This window comes from Ptychodera flava, chromosome 1, assembly GCF_041260155.1.
Source record: "Ptychodera flava strain L36383 chromosome 1, AS_Pfla_20210202, whole genome shotgun sequence".
Classification (NCBI taxonomy): Eukaryota; Metazoa; Hemichordata; class Enteropneusta; family Ptychoderidae; genus Ptychodera; species Ptychodera flava.
This window is the reverse complement of record NC_091928.1, coordinates 17079662-17102132: the sequence shown is the minus strand read 5'-3', so window position 1 is coordinate 17102132 and position 22471 is coordinate 17079662. Positions and strand designations below refer to the sequence as shown.

The following is a 22471-nucleotide window of genomic DNA, read 5'->3' as shown; positions in this document are numbered from 1 at the left end:
CTATTACGTATGCAAATACTAGCTCAAAAGTTATCTGATACAGAACGTCGGCGCGGCGGTGGCCATGAGTGACGAAAAGGCGGTGCTGTGTCGAAATAACGCACCAAAAGAGACTTCATTCTGACACTAAACACGCAAATTTGATCTGTTTTAGAGAAAGTCTGTACTGGTGAGTAGAATACTTCTTTATTTTCAGTAATGTACGTGCTGCTTGGATTCTCCAGCAACTGTAAGGATTGAAGTTTGTAGCTGTCACAATGTGTCAGCGATAGTGTGTTCGTTTGTATTTGCTGCCCTGTATGTGCGATGCAGGGTGTACGCATTGCCAACACGGTCTCATCCTAAATCGTCTTTAGCCCCGCGCCTACATCGTGATCGTACAGAAGGATGCACATAGGGGCTGACAGTAGCTAGTATGTACTTTTGGTACAACGCTACTTGTCTTTGTAATTTTTGGTTTCACTGTTGTGCTGAAACCATTGTGTGAGTGGTGTGCCAAATTTTCACTGGCAAGTAAACCGGAACAGGAGTAGACCATTGCCTAGTGGCAGCAGGCAGACAATAAGGGCCTCTGAATCAGAGGAAAACTCAGGAGTAAATTTGACCTTGAACGTATAATAAGCCGAAGTGCTTTTTGCGTCTTATAGTAAGTGTCTAGATCTTTATTCAACTATGGGAATTGTAGCAGCGATTCATCTAAACAACGATTTGTAAACCAGACAGGTCTTGATTGTGGGTTTTGTAAACCAGAGTCCCTCTGGACTGTGTGAACGTAACACTGGACGGAAGGCATGAAACGAAATTTGAATCTAATTCAACTACGAAGTGTTAGTAACTCAAGATCTTCTCATTAACAGATATGGTATCTTTACATTCAAAGCTTCATAGTGCACTAGTTTATATAGCCATTGTTCAAATGAATTACCCCCTCCCCGTTTTTTTCAAGTCCCCCCCCAAGTTGTAGCCAACAAAGTACTGGTATTTCAGATAGTCTGCATATTTAGATATATATCGGTTAATGCATTCGGCCACTAAAAGCCAACGAACAATTGGAGCCAGCTCAATGAAGAACAATTTAAGAGTGGTTCCTGACTGTGGGTATAATTACCCCATCTGCAATCCATTTCATCTCTTTCAGCAGAGTTTAGAGGCATTGTTCTTACACGGAGCTCCAGAGTTGAGTCCAGGAAAGAGCATAAACGTGAATTCATTGTAATATTTTGTTTAATCAGACTCAGACTTACCCATCTAAATTCCCCCTCCTGACCCCGACTATTCACAGACACTCAAAGTTAAGTGACCAAAAGATACATCAACAGTATTCTACATTGCATTTAAACAGTTCCCACGTCTTAAGTGCTACGTTCCCATCTACATTAAGTTATCTTTGAGAATCAGACTTTCCACTTCAATTTTCAAATTTTTTTCCCCCACAAAGGAAAGGAAATAGCATTATCACAGAGACTCTCTCAGCCTGAAAGCATCTAGATCAGTTGACAGGCATGGGATTCATGTAGGTGTTCTCCCATAGAACCACCAATAGGGCATGTGGATGCCATATATACTAGCTTCTATTTCCACAGCCGTGAAGGGTTGATATGTCACATTGGGTCAGTTCTTGTTCATTTATTTTACACTGGTACTGTGCAAGCGCAGGAAATGGAGCAGAGCCTGTCCAAATATATCTGAAATATTGGTACATACGCAGGTAGGGCAGCACACATGTAGCTGAAGTCTGTTGTAGTGTAGACACAGTCCTTTTTCTGAAGTCATAGTCTGTCTCCCTCAGGAAATGTGACTTCTTTCCTCATGACTTCTTGTGAAATAGCATCCATACCGGTAGTGTTACATAATGAGAAACTTCAGTACAGGTGATCGTGGTCGTTATCCTAGCTGATTTCCTGGTTGATCTTTTGTCTTTCCTTATGAACACAGCATTGTCTTCCATGTCACACTTTGTAAAAAACAATGTCCATATATTTGTAATTCTATTCCCCCATAGAGTTGCAAGATAAAGAAAATGAAAATACTGTGTTACCTATAGCAGGGCACAGAATCAAAACTACTATCATCAGTGATTGTGACTGAACCAGACAGATATTTAAATATTGTTGATTGACTGAGATAGTGTAACAATCAAATGTGATTTGTCTCTGTAAGGGACTGATTATTATCATCGTGTAATGTAGTATGCACCTGAAAGTTCAAGTGTTGATCAAACTCCCTATTCAAAAACAATATATAGAAACCAGGGGTCCATGAACTGTGAACCATGTAAATTTTGGTGCACAGAGTGGATGAACCTGTAACCTGCAACAACATACTGGTATTACAGTCTCGTATTTTCTTTCGGTAGTAATATTTTTAATAGTCTAATTTAATAAATGCCAATGGTAATTGGTTGACCTTGGAATAAAGAAAAGAAAAGACAATAGGGAAAAAATTTAATGGTTTCTGAGTGCAACCCACTGAGCCTGATGTTTTAAAATCACTTTCATTTCCGATTTTCAACCCATGCACTTTGAAGGTCTGTTGTCATTGCTCCACAAGAATCAAAGCATGCATTTGCATACAATGTATGTTCATGTATGTTGAAGTATTGTGTACAATATGCAATGTTATTTTTGACAAGTGAATCCTTGTCCCAACTAAAAATGTAATGTCAACAATAACATAGGAAATGAACTTTTAATGCATCCACAGACAGTATTGACAAGCCAAACATAAGAAAAGTTTACATTATTTTGGGGGAAAAGGTTAGTTTGCTGTCAAACAGAACAAAACTATAGGAATATGCATAAAAAATAACAGGAGGTGGACCTTTAGAAATATTTGTAAACAAATTTATGAAAAAACAGGAATATGCAACTTCAAGGAGATGATGTAAACTTGTTGCTGTGTATGATAAAGGTACATGTCAGTGCAGTGGTTTCCGAAGTAGAATTGGAATGTGGTTGTCTTTGTGCCAATTGTGGTGTTAAACGCTGCCAGTGAAGTCACACAAATGCCAAGAAGCCAGTAACACGGTTGACTAGCTATGTCACTGCAGTTCCACTTGATGTGTTACTGCATTTACATGTATGCAGTATATGTGGCAAGTAGGAGTAAATATGTAACCAGCCATTTACAGTGCATTAGATGATTACTGAACTCAAGCTTCAGCACTGCAGACTTGAACCCCCCTCCCCTTCTACACACACACACACACAGCTTTTAAACAGTATGCCTAGGGCAATCAGATAAAAAAAAGACATTTTGCAGTGCACTGTGTATGTACATTTGCACAATTACAAATTTACAAACAGAAGTTTTGCAATTCAGTGTGTGTTTACATTTGTAATACAAAATTACAAACACAGACTGTAACTGCTGTAGGTGATAGAAAGTGAAGAACAGAACCAGTTTCCTTGTTTCAAATCTTAGAAAATGTATCACCTTTTTGACCTGGGCACTCAACCATGCCTTATCTACTTTCTGTTTTGACCCAGTTTGCAGGAGAAAAAAATTATGGCAAGTTTTTGTCGTGACAGGGTTTACATGTACATGTAGGTGTATCAAGATTTTTAATGCATTGAACGAGAGAGAAAAGAAACTCTTTCATCCCAGTTCTTTTTCTAAGAGATCCAAATTTACCCAAGAAACAAGGTTGTTGCATCAGAAGTTTTATTTTGCCAAGCTTAAGTATTGGAGACACTTTCACGACTGTACTCTTAGGCATCTCATGTTCATATCAGTGACACAATTCTGCTCACTATGAGACCTTATCATTGGTCATTCCGTCTACCTGTCTATTTCATGAACTCATAAATTTTCATCACTTCAGCTTCTCGTCCTCACATGTATTAGGTGAACTGTTGTACTACCATACAATGTATGTAGACACATTCGTATTGTTTTCAGTAGGATAGATGGACCTGTCCACTGCAAAACAGGGGTGACAGGCTTACTGAATGCTAGTCACTGATCACCAGAAAATTTAATGAAACCTATTTATTTACATTGTATGTCATTCAATTTTACAGGGCTTTTTCACCCTATAACACTACAGCTGTAGCAATCATATGGCTGTAAGTGGGTGTCCATTACAAATTACTTTCATTTTGCACTCTGATCCCTGGCTTAGCACATCATGGCTGATTTCAAAACAAGGCTTTCTGAATGTTCTCTGTTGTAGTATCTGTCTTCGTGTTGCACATCTAAAATGTGAAGTGAAATCTATATTTCAAAGACGGTGATAACAGCCAGGGGAAACTCCCATACCAAGGGAAATTTTTTGTCCACTTACTGAACATTCATCATAGAATGTGCATTTTAGATGTACATATGGACTTTGTGATTGTCATTTTAACAAAAATTGTACAGAAAGCATTCAAACATTTTACCTCTTTGACGGAAATAAATTTAAAACTTGCGTTTATTAAATATTTTCCTCATTCTTAATTCATAATGAAATTTAAGGCATTTTTTGTAAATAAAAGTGTTCAAGCAGGCTGGTGTGTTGACCAAACATTGGCCATACACTGTACTTTCATCAAAATGCATCCTGGTCATTGTAAACTACAACTCCTTATTATGGTGAAGGGAGCAATGAAAATTATGAATGCAGGAAGGTACATGTATACTGGAAGATCCAACACTGAAATCTTCAAGGCTGTACCCTTCAGTGGAAGGGTATAGCCCTGCCTTGAGCGACAAATCTTCCTGTCTACGGGAAAGAAACGAAGACTGGAAAGTGGTCCTTAAATTTCTGTAATTTTAGCCACAACTCTTACAGCATGTGTACAGATGATAACATCACTAGCAGTAATAGTGAAAGCTGACTGCTGCTGCCTTTGTCAAATCTCTTCAACATTTAACATATTATTTGTACCGTTAGTTCCCGCTACATTATGTATGTGTACATGCACAATGTATACATTTCCAACCAGCAGTTCTCTCCTCTTCCTCTACTGTCTCCTGTCTGTGTGCAGATAATCAGTTTTTAATGTGTTGTGTAATGTGTATGTACTTGTCAGGGGCTATGTACAGCCTAGGTAATTGAGCAGTGAATTTGATACAAGATGCCTGAATTCTTTGAGCAAAACTTCTAGAAATTATTAATTAAAGATTGGTGCACTGTATAGTCAGACTGCAAAATTTCAATCAATATTGCATGAATGTATAAATTGTCTTTTTTTTGGAGCGTAAAAAGGTGAAATACTGTTCAGGACAGGTACAAATGAATGTTTTAAATTCTCCAGTCAAATTATCACTGATGACGCGATGTTCTACGGATGGCTGCACACTGTCTCCAAGCTATCCAATTCTGATCTCAGGTGTACAAAACGCAGACAATAAACAACAAATCAAAGAAATCCACTGGGTATCATCCTAACAAGACACTCAATCACCTTGTGTCTCCTGGTTAAGACACTGAAGAAGCTATCATCTCATCTGACAGTGTGCAATAGTGAAACATACACTTTCAGCCATACATAGATTTGTCTTCCTTTACACACTGTACACACACATGATCTCTGACCTAGATTCCTACCGTAATTCATATACATAATACTTACAATGCATCCTCTGAATTTTCTGTGTTTCAACTAATTATATAATCTCTTTCTTCATCTATTCAAACATTATATATTAATTTTTTCACTTCCAATACATCCATTATTATTTATGCAGGGATATGGAAAATTCTCTCACCTCATTGAAAATTTGGTGTTATAGACTGAGACTAAAATCCAATCGGCTGCCAGGTGAATTGTATTTCTAAAAAACCTCAGCATTATGTGTTTTGGTACTTTTTCCCTTGGTTTTTACAGCCAAAACTTTGCCAATCTCAGGTAATTATATTTTCTGCCTTCCTCCAATTTTCTCTGTCACGTGTAGATTGATAACATTTTATACACTTAGATACTATAGTTATTGCAACTTGCTGTAGGTAGGTTACTGTTTGAATTTTTTTGAAATCAATATCAATTTTTAATCTGTCATGTGTATATCATTCAAAACTCATTTTATTACAAAGGCCATCCTGAAAAGTTGTCATCTGTGTGTCTTTCTCTGGGATGCAGCTTCTCAGATTACAACAAATTTCGTTTACTGCCAGTTTTAGAAAATGGAAAACAAAGTGACTTACAGGACTACCAATGAAATTTACTGATGGCCACATAGGATTTAAGTAAGACGACAAAATGACAATTTAACAAGGAAGCTGTATTAAAATAAAAACTATAATTTTGAAAAGGCCACTGTATCCTTAAAAAAATTCACAGATACGTGTGCAGATCACAGCAAGGTACATCTATTTCTCAAGGTGAAGCTTTGCCCCGTGTTAGTACCTACATGTATCGAATTCACACTTTGCAAGCCTTTATTTTGCATTGAATCATAACTTCATGTACATCATAGCCAAAGCAGTCTGCTTTCTGTTCAGTTTCATCAGGAATATGCCTCTTCATGCACAGTCACTCCATAAAAACATCTGTACATTGGACATTTGTCTTCCGCTGAACAGATGCAGATTGCCGATTACAGGCAGTTAATTTCCTACACTTGACGAAGAGTTGGACAGTTGGCGTTTGATACAGCAAAGCTTTCCACAGCTGGTTTAGTGGTGTTGCCCATCCTTTAAAATGTCAAGGTTTTTCCATTCCTTAACTTTAGTAGGGATATTTATACATGTAGTGCCAAACATGGGAACAGAACACGGCACAGAATTTACATTTAGAAATAGATCAATTTAGTAGAACATGAAAAGGGCCTCACCCTCAAACATGTGATTAGTCATTCCATTTCCCTCTCATAATTTTATTTATGCTAGCTCCAATAATTTATGAACAGTAATGCTTTTAAGCAATCAAACACAGTGCTTATCCTGTTCAACCCAATTCCCTGTAAACAGGTCCACACTCACCATTTATAGCAATTAGTTTGGGACAAACCATGGTGGTGCGGGGATAAATCAGGCATTGTATATAGTATTCAGTCATGAATAGCTCTAAAAGGTGCTAGACTGAAGATTAGTGGGCCCAACCCCCCCCCAAAAAATGTACAAATCAATGTAATCTTAGGGATTCCTATTCGGTTCAGTGAATGGAAGTATGGAAAGTCCCCTATGAAAACCAAATTGTTGTTGTAAGGGAGGTTGGGTCCAGTGTTGTTCACGGGCTAATTATAATATATGTATTAGCAAGTTGCAGCAGTAAATGTGTGCAGTAGGTCAGCATCCTTTTTTGGTGACCTATAGCCTATAGGGTCAAGCTTACCAAATATATATATATATATAAGCTTACCAAATATATACATGATGTATATATATATATATATATATATATATATATTATATATATATATATATATATATATATATATATATATATATATATATATATACATGTATATATATATATAATATATATATATATATATATATATATATATATATATATATATATATATATATATATATATATACACTATTATGTATATTCTGCTCCAAATACATGTATGTCACAACATGGTCTGTTATGAATACAATGAAATATTACACACGTATAATCTGCCATACATCAAATCCTCTGTTAATTATCATTATAAATAAATAATAAGTAATTTACAATAGGGATACGTGTAAAATCATGCATGTTACTCTTTGAGTCAAATTTCAACTTTGCCAAATGTGTAAAGTATGTCAGACTTCCACAGAATTTAACCCTCAGAAGAGAAACCAATAATAACACTTGTACTTGTGTGAAAATTGCTTTTTCATTACTTTCTAATTATGGTTGATTAGTAGGGAGAGATTCTCATTATTTCTGTAATTAGTAACAAATTATAATACTCTGTAGATCATAGTCCACTTGCAATCAACAGGAAATTCCATGTTTACAGTAAAATTTTATTGACAACAAATAAAATTATTGAATTTCATATATCCTGCCACTTACATGTATGTTAGCCACTTCCCGTCGACAGGGAATTCAATGTTAAAGATAGAATTTTATTGACAGCAGTGCAAATACAATCATGGAACTTCATCAATACATTTACTGTCATGCATGAGAGCAGCAACAATACACATGCATGTAGTGTGACTTTCTGACTTGTGCCAGTGGCAAATAAAAAATAAGTACATATGCTTCCATCCACAGTGATATTGCTAACTTCATTTCACTGTGAATCAAGTAAATGTATTTTGCACAAAAGAGGCAAGTAGCAATTCATCCCATTAGAGAATGTGGGAGGCACCTCTGGGCAATGGTCAGGCTACCTGTCTCAATATCGGAGGATAGCGAGTTCAACACCACATGTAGATAAGTCTATAGTGGCAGACTCAATGTCGCAGGATGGTGAGTTTTAGACTCCAGCACCATGTTGTGCCCTTAAGCAAGGCACTTTACTCTTCATTGCTCAAATCGGTTGTGGGTGATGGGTACATGTACCTCATCCTGTAAATGGGCAATAACCTGTATGGATACTCCTTATTGCACAATTGGGTAGTGGGTGATGGGTACCTCATCCTGTAAATGGGCAATAACCTGTATGGATACTCCGCATTGCACAATTGGGTAGTGGGTGATGGGTACCTCATCCTGTAAATGGGCAATAACCTGTATGGATACTCCTCATTGCACAATTGGGTAGTGGGTGATGGGTACCTCATCCTGTAAATGGGCAATAACCTGTATGGATACTCCTAATTGCACAATTGGGTAGTGGGTGATGGGTACCTCATCTTCTAATTAGGTGCTTGCCTGTCGGATGATGGATTGAAAAAAAATCAAGCATTAGTGAATTCATGTTTACACAACCCCTTATCTAATCAAAATAGTCATTATGTTAATATGACTTATGATAAATTGAAATGTCATATCAATAAATACTTGCAATATCTTGTGATGTTGCCATTAGCAACCCATAGAGGATTGTCCAATTTTTAATTGTAGACAATAGAATTACGTCTGGACTTGAATTCATTTGTCTCTTATAAACAACTCATTTTGCCTGTGGGGTGTAATACTTTTCATTTCAACATAATGTACAGCAAAAAAATGGGAAAAGATATTAGTTTTATAGAACAAACATGTGGAACACCTTTTCAAAAATGACAGCCAGTGTCCCTTTAACAGAGTTGACCACACGAAAACATCTGAAAACATACAATTATGAAAGTTTGACTGACTTGTCATGCTAAACGCACAATAACACCCTGTGATTTGAATATCTTGGCCTGATAGCATGTGAGAGCAATCTTCAAGGTACCTGGATTTTTGTGTGAATTTAGAATGACCTGAAATTTAAAAGGATTAATCCCCTTTTATTCAGTCATCAATCAAGTACATCTAAAGGTGAACTTCACACATTAAAGAGATAACGCTGTATGTGAACTGTGTAAATTTGCTTGGTCTATTAATAAATAAATTGCATCACAAAATTTTACCGCATTTGACCATCACATTTATCAACTAAAATTAATTTAATTTTCAATCATAATCACTTTATAAAAATTTGTGCAAAATATCGATCTTCGGCATTTCAGAATTATTTCTTTGTATTGTTGCATGCCACAAAAAAAGAGGACTTCTTTGCATACATGTCAATATTTGATAGATTTGCTTTGTTCAGTCTTGACGCCAACTTCCAGTATTGCTATTAGCTTTGCAGAGTAATTTTGCCATTATTCTGTTGTAAGTTTGAACAGGCGCGCACTCCAGAGGGAATTACCGATCGGTTTGTGACTCAAAAGACTGTCTCTAACATCGGTGCCAGTAAACCTAGCCGCTGTGTCATTACACAAGTCCAGGTGATTCATCAAAAAAAAGGGCAGAGCAGAGAAAATCCAGAGCCTCATCCGCTGTGTGTACCCTGGTTGCGTGCTTTGAATAATTTAGAGAATTGAAGTCACAAGTCAGACTGAGAGTACAAATTCTGCTACTGCAGATTTGCAATCTGTGACTATCAGTGTAAACACTGTTGAGCTGTGCCCTGGAAATACTGAACTTCTCAGCCTCTCAGTCAGAATATTTAGAATGTTAATGCTTTCAGCATCATTTCTCATTTGTGTTGTCTGTGCCTGCTCCTTGTTCCTTTGTAGTATGTGTAGATGCAGGGAAGATATGGAAGCCTGGCAGTAGGTTTAGATCTGAAGGTGGTGCCTTCATGTACCTGCCACTGCCATTAATAACACTTTGAGCGCCAAAGTCAATTTTTGTCGCCTTTATAAAATAAAATCCAGTGAATTTTTTTCAAAGTTTTCCCAAAAATTTTGATCAAAAAGTGTAGCCAATGAAAAGTGATGTCCATTCAATCCAAAATTATAAAAAAATTACAGAAAAAATCATAAAAACTGGTAAAATGTTGCACTAAAATTTTGGAGGGAAAAAATTACAGCACTCAAAGGGTTAAATTCAGATGTATCTACCATGTGACTGTCATTCCATGTTGACTGTAATTTTAACAAACAAGGGCAAGCCCTCTTGGTCAAACAGATATTAACCTTTAACCACAAACACTGGCATTGAATCAATCAAAGATATACATGTATACCATGTGCTTGCAGAATGGCCACTTGGATCACATACTTGTCATCTGTATCAACTGTCCTATTACCCAATGACAGCAAGGAGAAATTTATGGCCTGTTTGCTGTTTCCTATTACACTAGTGAGTGTACCGTTCCGTTATCAGATCTTTATCTTATGATTGCTATAGTCTTTCTGATAGCCAGGGAAGGTGAAACAAAATTGCGACAAGAAATTGCAGAATATTCAAGTCACATGTCTTGTCTCAAGGGGTGTCACGTCAAATAAGGTGGCTCCATGGATCTGATCATATGATGAGCTTTGATCAGAAAATAGGAAAATATTCATCAAAGGTCATATTTGCTACAATAGAACAAGTAAAGTAAGTCAACAATGTGAGTCAATGTCTGAAAACATCAGATTTAAACTTTGTACAACAATGCAATATTTCTTACTTTATTTATTTTATTAAATTTTTTTTTTTATTTATTTTTTCGTAGTCATCTAAGGTACATATGCATTGTACGGTGTGCATTTACAATCATTTCAGCACCTTTTATGTGTGTATAATAGATAATATTTTGTTGATTAATATACATCAGGACATGTCAGGGTCAACTCAGTTTTCATACCAAGTTCAAGGAGACACACAGACATTCACCTGCATTGAACATGAACATTAACATGTGACCATTCATACGTACAGACACATAGTTACATTAATGTTGCGTATACAGTGTTTCATCTTTATAATGTTACAGCCAGGCTTAGTACACTCATGAGAAGTCCTGAAATGTGAAAGCATCTCAGATCTACGAAATGGAATGTTGTTAGAAATTCTTGCGAAGAAAGATAGGTCAGAAGTGAACGCTAGTACAAAACCTGGAAATACCTACATGCAAACATTACATATGTACATCCAATTAAGTGACTAACCTTTGTTCCAAGGGGTTAATTCAGCCCCATGGTTTACTTGATACAACATGAATGAAATTGTGATCAGGATATCGAAAGGGCAAACTTTTTTCTTTCCGAATCCATGTCTTCCCACTGTTTATAGTTTTTGTTTCAAGAAGTTAATTCATCCCGGTTTATGTAAAACTAAAGTCATGAGTGAATGATAGAATTGTGATCAAGATATACATAAAAATAACGATTAGATTTCACTTTCCGAATGGGTTTCATCCAAACATGTACTGCCAGTGCTATTAAATCAGGACACAGCAAGACACTTTATCAACTTATACCATAGGAGCAGTGTATGCAAATAGATGTACTTAGATTTGATATGAGCATCTACATCAGGCCCATTTGATTGACTCAGATGTGTGTATATGTGATTGCAAGGTCATCAATGTCCCTAGTATGTGTACCCTATGTGCATTGCCCACTGAAAAGTCCCCTTGACGAATGATGATGGTAACACACAAAAAAGTGAACACACATTATGTAATAGAAGGAAAGAGACTGATCAATGTTGCATCTTGAATCAAATACTGACAATACTGGAGCTCTGTATTACAAGGATAAAGTCCATTCCGAAGTGTTCCTGAACCCATGTGTTTAAGCAACATGAACTTTGACCCCACGCATGAACTTTGACCCACACAGATGTTGTGATTCATGGTCACATGTGATTTCAGAAGTCACGATTCTTGCCTATCGGAACATACCATAAGTACATACATATATAAATACTGATGGGTGTGACTTTGGTATCTTTGTGGTATACAGTGATGTACGTGTGTAGTGTGGTATCCAGGGAAATGTGGAAATCCAGCTGACAGATGTGAGTCACACATGTGTTTCCTCAAAACTTTAATAAAAGTATTAACATTCAGTGTACCATACCTAAAAAAATTTGGAAGTTTTCAACCTTTAAAATAGTTTAAGGAAATATAGAATAAATCTCTTGTAAATCATTGATAAATATAAGTCAATAATGTATAAAGTACACATGAATATATAAACAGATATTGTTTAGAAACTCTCTATAGATTAGATATGATATCCCAAAACTCACAAAAGTTTTGAGTTACGATACATGTACCAAGACTATCGCCAGGCTGTAGATATATAAACAGAGAGAGAGAGAGAGAGAGAGAGAGAGAGAGAGAGAGAGAGAGAGAGAAAGCGTGTTGTCTTTGTTGTATAATACTGAAATCATCACACCTAATTCTAGGAGGAAAGTTGAAATAATTTGATAAATCAAATCTCATGTATAGATGATAAAATTGAACATTCTAATTTGGTTTTAAAATTACATCCAACACAAAATTTGGAGAATTCCCACTTTTGTAGACATCTTCAAGCTATCCTGAAGTTGACCCAAAAACATTTGTATAATTACAACACTGAAATGTACACCCATTTATTTCCTTTATTTGTAAAAGAAACTTTCTGTAACCACATCTTACGCTATTCTATCCCCATTACAGTCACTGTTAGTCATTCCTTATACAAATAGTACATAAAAATAACACATGGAATCTCCAACAGCTGTCTGCAATCAATTTCTCCACTCCCCACATTAGAAAATCAGAACTGGTACATCGAAACAACATGCATGAACCGGTACCTGACGTGTTTAACCCTTTTCCTGCCGAGCGCCCCTGTCCATTATCCTGCCAAGTCGGTCAAAACCGGCCCCCTTTTCCGTGTCTACAGAAGATAGGCTCTCCTGCACGCTTTCCTGCCAGGCATTTGGCGGGAAAATACCGCATTTTCGGGGTACGATTACCGACCATATACGTGTTAGACTTCAAAAATTTTTGCATGCCCGTATAGAGGGGCAACCGCTGATGAGGTTGTGTCCAGAAAATGACGAGGTCACGGGCGTTGTTTGCCCCGGGGGACGTGCACTTTTATGCCCTTTTCTAGCTTACTTTCGCGGAAGTAAAGCTCGTTCGCCGGCACGCACGGCCACACCGGGGAAACATCACCTCGCTCGTGGGTTAGTAGAAGACCCAGGGGTTAGTGCTATGGGTGCGGCAGCACCCTCAAACCTGTCCTGTTTCCCCTGGGTTGTGTCACTTGGCCACGTACTTTGAACGACTTGGAAGAGTCGCACAGTGCAGTCCACTTTGACGTAGTGTCAACGACATAGTTCCGCCATTGAAGGAAGGCGTGTACGTAGTTTGGCCAGTTCAGTGCACACTTAGCTCGTTAGTGTTACCGTTTCCTAACAGGTTAGTTGGCAGTTGTTTCTAAGGTGCAGTTTTGTACCACCTTAGCTCTGGACAGTGCAACTGCACCATGCACTAACCCAAACGACAGATGGTCGGTACAACGTCTACGTCGCACGAGCACAGCCTCCGTTGGGCTGTGCCCCTCCCACATGATACAACGCACGTTCATCCATTACTATAGCGTCCTTACGGATCTGCCAAAAACGAAAGTGGGGGTAAAAAGAAAAGAAACGAAAATATGCGATCCATAGATAGTATTTTATTCGGGAATAATTTACATTATGCCGAACAATAAATCTCGGAGTCTGTCTCGACGTCCGAGTGCATGGTCCGTGTTTCAAAAATAAAAAGGGGGGTGGCAGATCCGTGTTACAAAAATAATAATCGGGGGAATTGTACAAATAATCCGTCTAAACAAAACAAAACAAACGAAATATGCGATCCATAGATATAATTTTATTCGGGAATATTTACATTATGCCGAATAATAAATCTCAGAGTCTGTCTCGACGTCCGAGTGCATGGTCCGTGTTACAAAGATTACAATCGGGGGATTGTACAAAATAATCCGTGTTTCAATTTACAATCAGCGGGATCGTAAAGCACAAACAAACGGCACAACCGTGCTCAAAATGTGATCATGGTCCGTGTTAATAATACAGTCAAGCCACTGTAAGGCGAAGCTATCCCCTGTCCGTTATTTACGTCGGGTTCTCTTGCTGATGGGTGTCGTCGGGGCTGTGTGAGTAGAGGTCTGCACGCCAACGCTCCTCTTACCTCGTAGCATCATGCGATGATGAAAAGCCGCAAAACACTCGCCCTCGTGAAGATGAACCCCGCACAGACTACATCCTTTGGACGTCTCAGACAGTCGTCCGCTCGCAGTGGTCTTACCCTCTCTGCTGCATACTTTACAGCATTTCTGCCGCCCCTCCAAACGGCTGACAACGTGCATCGGCTGATTTTGTGGATGTATGTACGAGGCAAGAGAAACGGTGGCCTCGACCTCTCTCACACTGGGCTGCGATCGCCCACAATAACCGCCAATGAGTTGTTTCCCGACACGCAGATGAAACATCTTATGGGTCAGCTTACTATCAGGGTGTACATGCTTGAAGCATATATATGCATTTACCAAGGCAACATCAATCAGGTAACATGCCAGATATGTCCACCATCTGTGATTCTTGCGCCCAGTGTGAAAGTACTTGCGCTTCTGGTTGGCTCGGTCGACACCTCCCATGTACCGGCGATAATTATACAGCGACAGAGGCACTTGTCGCTGCTCGTCTCCCTCCCCCACTGGCACGCACTCCAAGGGTGGATAGACCGTATTCAAGATCAGCACCTGAGCGTTACTATCCTGATAAGCAGTGATGTTAAGACGAGAGTCCGTTCTGGTCGTGGCTTTCATATCCCCAACAGACAGAGGAAGGCGCTTCCTCTTACCCGGCGGAATTAATTGAGGGGGCATGGTGCGACGATTACGGCGGTTAAAACTCCCGACCATGTAGATCCCGGTCTCCATCAGCTCTCTAGCAGTAACGACCGTGCTAAACAGCTATCACAAAATAGGCTGTGATTATATCCACAAAATGGCTGGACCAGCTCCATCGTAATTCTTTTCACCACACCTCGCTCCTGCCGTCTCCCATCAGTCCGATCCCGAAATTTCACACCTAGGTACGGTGCAAAGTTGGCGATGTATGCAGTGGTGGAGTCGCATAGCTGCCATATCTTAAAACCGTCTCGGTCAGGCTTATGCGGTAATCTCTGCTTAAATTTAGAACGGCCCTTGAATCGCACCATGCCCTCGTCGATGGAGATCTCTCTACCCATCTTATAATTATTTACGCACCTGTCAACTATGGGCTCCATCCATGGATTGATTTTATAAAGGGGATCCTCCTGACACCGACGTCGGCGGCGTGCCTCATCAGGATCACGACGTGGATCGTTCTCTGGGTCTGCCAGATGAAAATATCGCATAAGCTGCTGAAAGCGACTGCGGGTAATCACAGTAGAAATACCCTGGTTTTCTCAGAAATGGATCGCTAGACCAATAATCCTCCACTGATGATTTACGGTCGATACCCATACAGACTAAGACGCCAATGAACGCCTGCACCTCTCGGTAGTCAGCGTTACGCCAGTATTTATCGATCTTTTTAGCGATATATCGCTGGTGGAACTTGGCGTATTTATTAGTCTCGTCCTTTGCCAATCTGATCAGTGTAGCTGGAATAAACTTAAAAAGTAATCGATCTCACGGGAGTGGCTGGGCAAGGTGAAAGTCGGTCCTCTCTCATGGTCAAAATCGATCTCCTCAAATATATTAGCATCGGTAGTTTCCGACATACGCCAGACAGGAGGGGTTCATCCTCCGCCAACACAGCAGCAACGTCATCATCGTCGTCAGAGCTTGCCTCACCTACATACTGCCTGTCATAAAAGTCATCGTCCTCTGCCGCATCCTCGTCAACCTCCGAGTCGGACTCAGCGGTGATATCACCATCGTCTGGGCGTCTGGGCCTGAACTCGCCCGTAGCGGCATCAAGGATCATATCTGGCTCAAAATCAGGTGGGCTATCCTGATAACGAACCCTCCGCACTATCTTTTTCGGCGGGGACATCGCAGCACACGAAACTATGGCAGGAGCGGGCTGGGCAGCCTCTGCTGATGACGAGGACTCAAGCTCTTTCGCACTGGGCACAGGAACCTCTCCTGACGCAGGATGAGGGCTCATGGTGCACGCAACAGGTGGTGTCTCTCCCGGAGCAGCCGGGGAAGAACCAATGGCATCAGCCGTCTCGTTACTAACTGTCTCACTAGCAGCAGCAGACGTAGTCTGTGCAGGTGAAGTATCTCCCACAATAGCAGCAGATGTCTCTGCAGGTGAAGTAGTCTCTCCCGGAGCAGCCGGGTGAGAACCACTGGCAACCGGTGACCCACCATCATCATCGGTAGAACGATCAGTCTTACGTTTACGCTTACCACTGGGCTTTCTAGATGGAGATAGCTTCGCCTTACGGGCGCGTTTCTTGCCCGACTTCTTCGAACGTTTACTAGGCACATCACAACGATCGCTACCACTACCGCCCGGAGACTCTGCATCTTTGAGCTTCAGTCGTCTGCTCGCCTTCAGAAAACTTTTGCGGTCCGTCAAGCTCATGTCTGGAACAGTGTCGACAGACTAGCAGGTCCCACCCTTTTAAAGCCACAGGGAAACAAAGCCCTGGACATGATTGGACGCAGGGGTGTTAATATATGCAGCCACCTGTTATTATAATGAACCTACGGCAATCAGTCCACCAACCGTGCTGACATTCCTACCCGTCATGTAAATTGCCTGTCCGTACCATTTGATATGCTAATAATACTCGTTTGCAATGCAAATCCCTCGAGCACTTAGCATACCATAGTCAATGTCATTAGCATCTCAATTTGACATTCCGTCCAGCTGGGTACGTGGCATGCGCACCTGCCACCCAAGGACGTTGGCCCAAGCCCATGCTCAGTACGGGTGGGAAACCCGTATCTTTAACCTCATGTCACTTCTAAGTACGCCCGAGCAAGGCGTATTGTCATCCAAGTCGGTGACAAGCCAACCCGACTGATCGCCCATTAAGCAGTAATGGACTGGCCGTCTCGTTCTTGTACGGCAACGAACAGTGCTTCAGCGGCTTGTTTAGGTCATACCGTTGCCTTCCGTGCGGCTTACCCAACTAAGGCGGTCAAAGAGGAAGGATACCAAAATTGTCAACAGCTGTCTCAGCCTCATCCGTTGAGCAATCATGGCTCCTTCAAATAACATGGCCAGCACGTCTACGTCATCAGCGGTGATGACGACCCGTCATTGACGCCCGAGTGCGTAAAACTCGGAATATACCGACAGGTACCTCTACCTGAGTCGGTTATACCACGATAATCCAAACACAGGTCTGCCAACTCCCGTTAGACTCGGCCGTTAGCCGAACTTCACAGGACAACATAGGCGTAACAAGTCGGTGAACAACGGTTCACGCACCTAACCGCAGCCGCCAAGTCAGTGAACAATGGGATCGAATTTCGAGGCCTTGTTCGTGAATGGCAAGGCTGAGGCGGTGTGTTTCGTTGCACGGCTTGAACGTCTAGAGCCAAGTGTAGCCGACAACGTCCGACATCTGACTGGGTAGTCTTTTCGAGAAGGTAACAAAAGTCGGTTAAAAGCGGTGGTTACCCTTCACAAATGTCGCTCAAGTCCGTTCGGATCAGTTCCATGTCAGGACTAATCAACCCGAGTCCGTCAAATCCGTCCGCACTTCCCGTCAATCAGGACTAAGTCCGTGATTTTCGTCTCGCACCATTGGCAAAAATTGCACCGCCAGCTGAGGCGGTCTTAGGCGGTTGCCTTATAGATTAGCATTGCCGAGACGGTCAATTTCGGCCGCAATCTATGTAGTGGCTCAGAGCCAAGTTAGACCAAACTCCGCTAGGATACGTCACCGTGCTAACCTGCCAAGTACGCTACTCGTCCCCCAAAAAAAAACCAGTCCCCCAACGGGGTGGGGGACTGGCTGGGTAGCTTCTGCACCTTTCCCTGTCCTTGGACTCCCTGTGAACCCATTTCCAGAGCAAACGCCGTTCCTCGCCCAAAACCTGTCCTCGTACGACCCCTAGCGTGAGCAAGGGTTTGCTACACGTAGTTCCGTCGACTAGGCAGGAAGGGGGTACCAAAAAGTAGCCCGATTTCCACCGCCTTAGGAGAATAACGGCCGTGGCTGCTCAGCTTTTAGCTACACCGAATTTCAAGCGGATTTTCACCGACTTGGCAGGAAAAGGGTTAAGGAAAAGGTACTAAAATACCTCCAATGAGTCCAATGGACACTCGTGATGTCTGTGTTTACAGACAGATCTAATTTTAAGACTGAGGTTTTGTTTCAAAACAAGGATGTAAACTGTACTGAGATATTTTTGTCTCACCAAGGAGTTGTCAACCAACCCACATGTTTTCATTAATGTGTGGGATCAACCCATGACGTCCACAAATGATAAAAATTCAAATTGAAACCAACTTATGAAATAAAATGGAATCTTTATTTAATCCTTTACCTGTGACATTGTGAGACAGTATAACTTCCCCATCAGCCAAGTCAGTAAAAAGCAGTATTGAGCCAAAACCATATGTATTTCCACCCATTTGGCTTGGTCAGTTCCAACAGCTTTAGTCCATAAAAATCATGTTTATGGTATCTGTGATTTCAGGGGCCTTCAAATGTTCAATTTTTTGTTCAAAAGGGACATATTGTGCTCCAGTAGTTTTAATGAACGTGACCTGATGGTGAAATATGAACTTGGCAGGAAAAGGGTTACACCTAAACATCCAAATTTATGCTGTTGATGAGAACCAAGTAGCCTAGCAACTCAAAGGGGACTAATATAAGATACACATAGTTTTAATCGTAAGGTCATCAAAATACTCTAACCTAAATTCTTATAGGCAATTTAAAGAGAAGGTGGTTGATTGAAATTTTTCGCCAGGTTGAATAATTTAAAAGAACTAGGGAAATGGGTTTGTGTACATTGAAGAAGGTTTTTATAGGTTTCTTCAATGACATTGTAAAATACATGTATCTGTAAAGCAACTTGCGTACCTGGTAATTGTCTGACTTGAATAATTAAATCCCTGTTTATCCAGGGTCAGGCTGCAAACTTCTAGCTCTGACTTATTGAGGAAATTTCAAATAAAATCAAACAGTATGTAGCTGTGCAAATATTAACAGATGCCTTTCACTTCTATTAATGTAAAAATATGTATTTTCTATTGTAAATGAGATGAATTTACAAGGAATTAACTCTTTGAGCGCCAAAGTCAAATTTTGTTGCCTATAAAATATACTACTTTTATTTTTTTCAGATTTTTGCCAAAATTTTGGTAAAAACACTGTAGCCAATGAAATGTATATCTGTTTCAGGGTTTCATTAAGAGCCGGCAGCCGGCGAAATTGACCGGTTACTCTCACGATTTCGCCGGCTACTTTTTCGGAAATTTGAACTCTTTCTTAGCTAAAATATTTTTACCTTCTGAAATGATACGGACAAGTTTCACAGGCTGTGTAATCAAACTTTTTGATGGCTTTTATGTGAAATAAAATCGGAAGACGAGCGACTACTACGATCGCCTTGTACTACGATGCAGCACGGTCTTGCGTATACTGCCTCGATAAAAATCGGACTTTCAACGGACGATTCTATTGGCTACCTGAATTGCTGATTGCTATGTGGTGACCTTGATATACGCCAATGAAAACGGGCATACTACACCTGTCGGCCGTTTTTAGCTCAACTCAAAATGGTCGATGAACAAATGAAGACGGAAGCGATCGCAAGGTCAGGCTTCGCTGTACGATCCTCGGTTTTGAAATGGACCAAGAAACAAGAGAAGGATAATTACGTGGATTTAAACTGTTTTCGAAGGCAATGACCTGATTTTTTTCTCACGAAAAAACTTCCCGATGACAGTTCGAATTTTAATAAGCCGACGTGCGTTGCACTGCGGTAGGCTTTGATGTGGACGTATATAACCAGCTGGACGTATGAGATGTGCTGCTTTTCGGTCTATCCACGTCAATAAAAAGTTCGCCGGAGTGGTTTAAAATACGATCAGACCTCTGAACTCACTTCAAAAACGATCGTCTGGTTAAATCCATATATGAGCTTCTGAACGTACAAATTTCCATATCCTAAATAAAGGTTCTTACTTTGCATACCCATATAATCAAATAACCTTCAGGACCTTTGTTTCTATTCGCGAAATATGGTCATGATTGTCCGTTTTTATCATTATTGTTATATAAATTATCCTTTTTACCTCCCCAGTGGTATAAAAGTTGTTCATCTGCAGATTTTCATACCAAACATAATGGTTCTTAATTTTAAGCATAACATTATACATTAATGAAAAGTTTCTTATTTACTGTGCTTAAAATATGAGTTTTTCATCCAGGATGGCATCAACAAGGGGGATTTTCCCCCTTTACCAGAAAATTTCGAGGGCATTTCACCAGTTCATGTGTTCTACTTGTACCTCTATGGTGTGACTGGCACCATTTCATTGGGGGAGTGGTCCCCCTTGACAAATAATTTGGGGTGCCAACATTTCAACAGAGCTAGAGGGGGAATCCCCTATCCCCCTGTCTAGATGTAACACTGTGTAATATCATCTACATATCAATTTATATCATTACTAATTATGAATTATTATGGTTTACGTCCTAAAAGCATAGTGAATTATTATGGTTTACGTCCTAAAAGCATAGAGGCTCTAAAAACGTCAGTTTTTCTTCGTTCAAAATATCGTCACATTACCACATTTTATCATTTTTAATTATCAATTATCATATTTAGGCCTAATCTCCCAGGTAAAATGGCTTTTATGATATGAACACAATTGCCCTGGAACACTGCTGATAATTCTCCTGAAAAAAACCTAGAAATTCAAGTGACTGTGAGCTGTAAAAAGTGAATTTTAGTTCATTTTTCAGGGTTTCCGGCCTTTGGCCGGGAGGGGTTGTTCCCCCTCCCGGACCCTCCCCCGACGACGACCGCTTTGTGGTCTGGCCGCTGCAAGCCGCCTACTTTTCCATCATGGCCCCCTACTTCAAAACTTAATGAAACCCCTGTCTGTTTGGTCCAAAATTATCAAAAAATTGCAGAAAAATTCATTAGAGATACATGTATATCAGTTTATGCATAAAATTCTTCAGTCTGTACAATTTGTTTTCAAGTACTGCATTATTATAGTAGGTAACTTCTCAGATGTAACTCTCTTCATTTCAGAGTGTATAACTTCCATACAGATACATTTATGTGATTTAATGTAATATTCGCCTCGAAAGTGAAAGACTTAAACTTTTGCTCTTTAAACTTTCCTCAATGAAACTTTTGACTATTCTCATACCAAATCAACAATAAAAATCAGAGGTCACCGTGCAAAGTTTGGTACTACAGAAACAAATCACCTAACATTCAGAATATTTACCGTACCAATATATGCAATTCATAATGGCTGCCGTCGATCCCCGTGTTAACTTTACAGGAAAAAAATTAAGTTTTTGATTTTTGAAAACTAAGATGGTGAAAAAATCTCTTACACCGAGAGCTTCAAAATGATCTCCCGCAAATGGTAGATCAGAAAATATTGAAAAAAATTGAGTGCCTGAATATCTGTCCCCGAGGCACATTCTAGGTGTACGATACTCTACATACACATGTCACTGTACATACTTATCAATTACGCATAATGAAACATCCGTATATTTCCTGGTCAACAGTGTTCTAATTGTTAACAACCAGGTAGCAAATGGCATGATACATGTATCTAGGTTTTATCTTTCCTCCTGTCAAGAATGTGTTTGTTGCGTGAAATGAACTGGTTTCTGTGATGCAATTACATATAATAATGATGCGTATCACAGTGTCTCCAAGCCAGCAATTATCTAATCGTTATCTACAAGGTAACATATGCCATAATGTCTAGGTTTTAAATTTCATAATCTTAAGAATGTGTTTTTAGGGCAGTCAATTGATTTCCTCTCTGTTATATATGTATACCATTGATAATAATAACATATGAAAACTGTAAATGAAAATTAATATGGCAAAGAGATTATCATTAAGAAGTTACAAGAATAAGGAAATTAAGCATTGCCAAGGTCAAGTACAACAGTATCTGTGTTCACACTTTGTGTGCCTTAGAAAAAAGAATGAACGTAAGATAACCATAGCAAA

The 22471-nt window shown here is 39.8% G+C and overlaps 1 long non-coding RNA gene across 1 annotated transcript in view; it reads left to right on the top strand.

Moving 5' to 3' along the window:
• Positions 1 to 12: 12 nt before the first annotated feature.
• The window catches only part of LOC139131615 (uncharacterized), a 41008-nt gene continuing 18549 nt past the window's right edge, over positions 13 to 22471 (top strand). The window contains exon 1 of the long non-coding RNA XR_011552167.1: positions 13 to 169. This is a non-coding gene — a long non-coding RNA (uncharacterized lncRNA). The remainder of the gene's footprint in view (positions 170 to 22471) is intronic.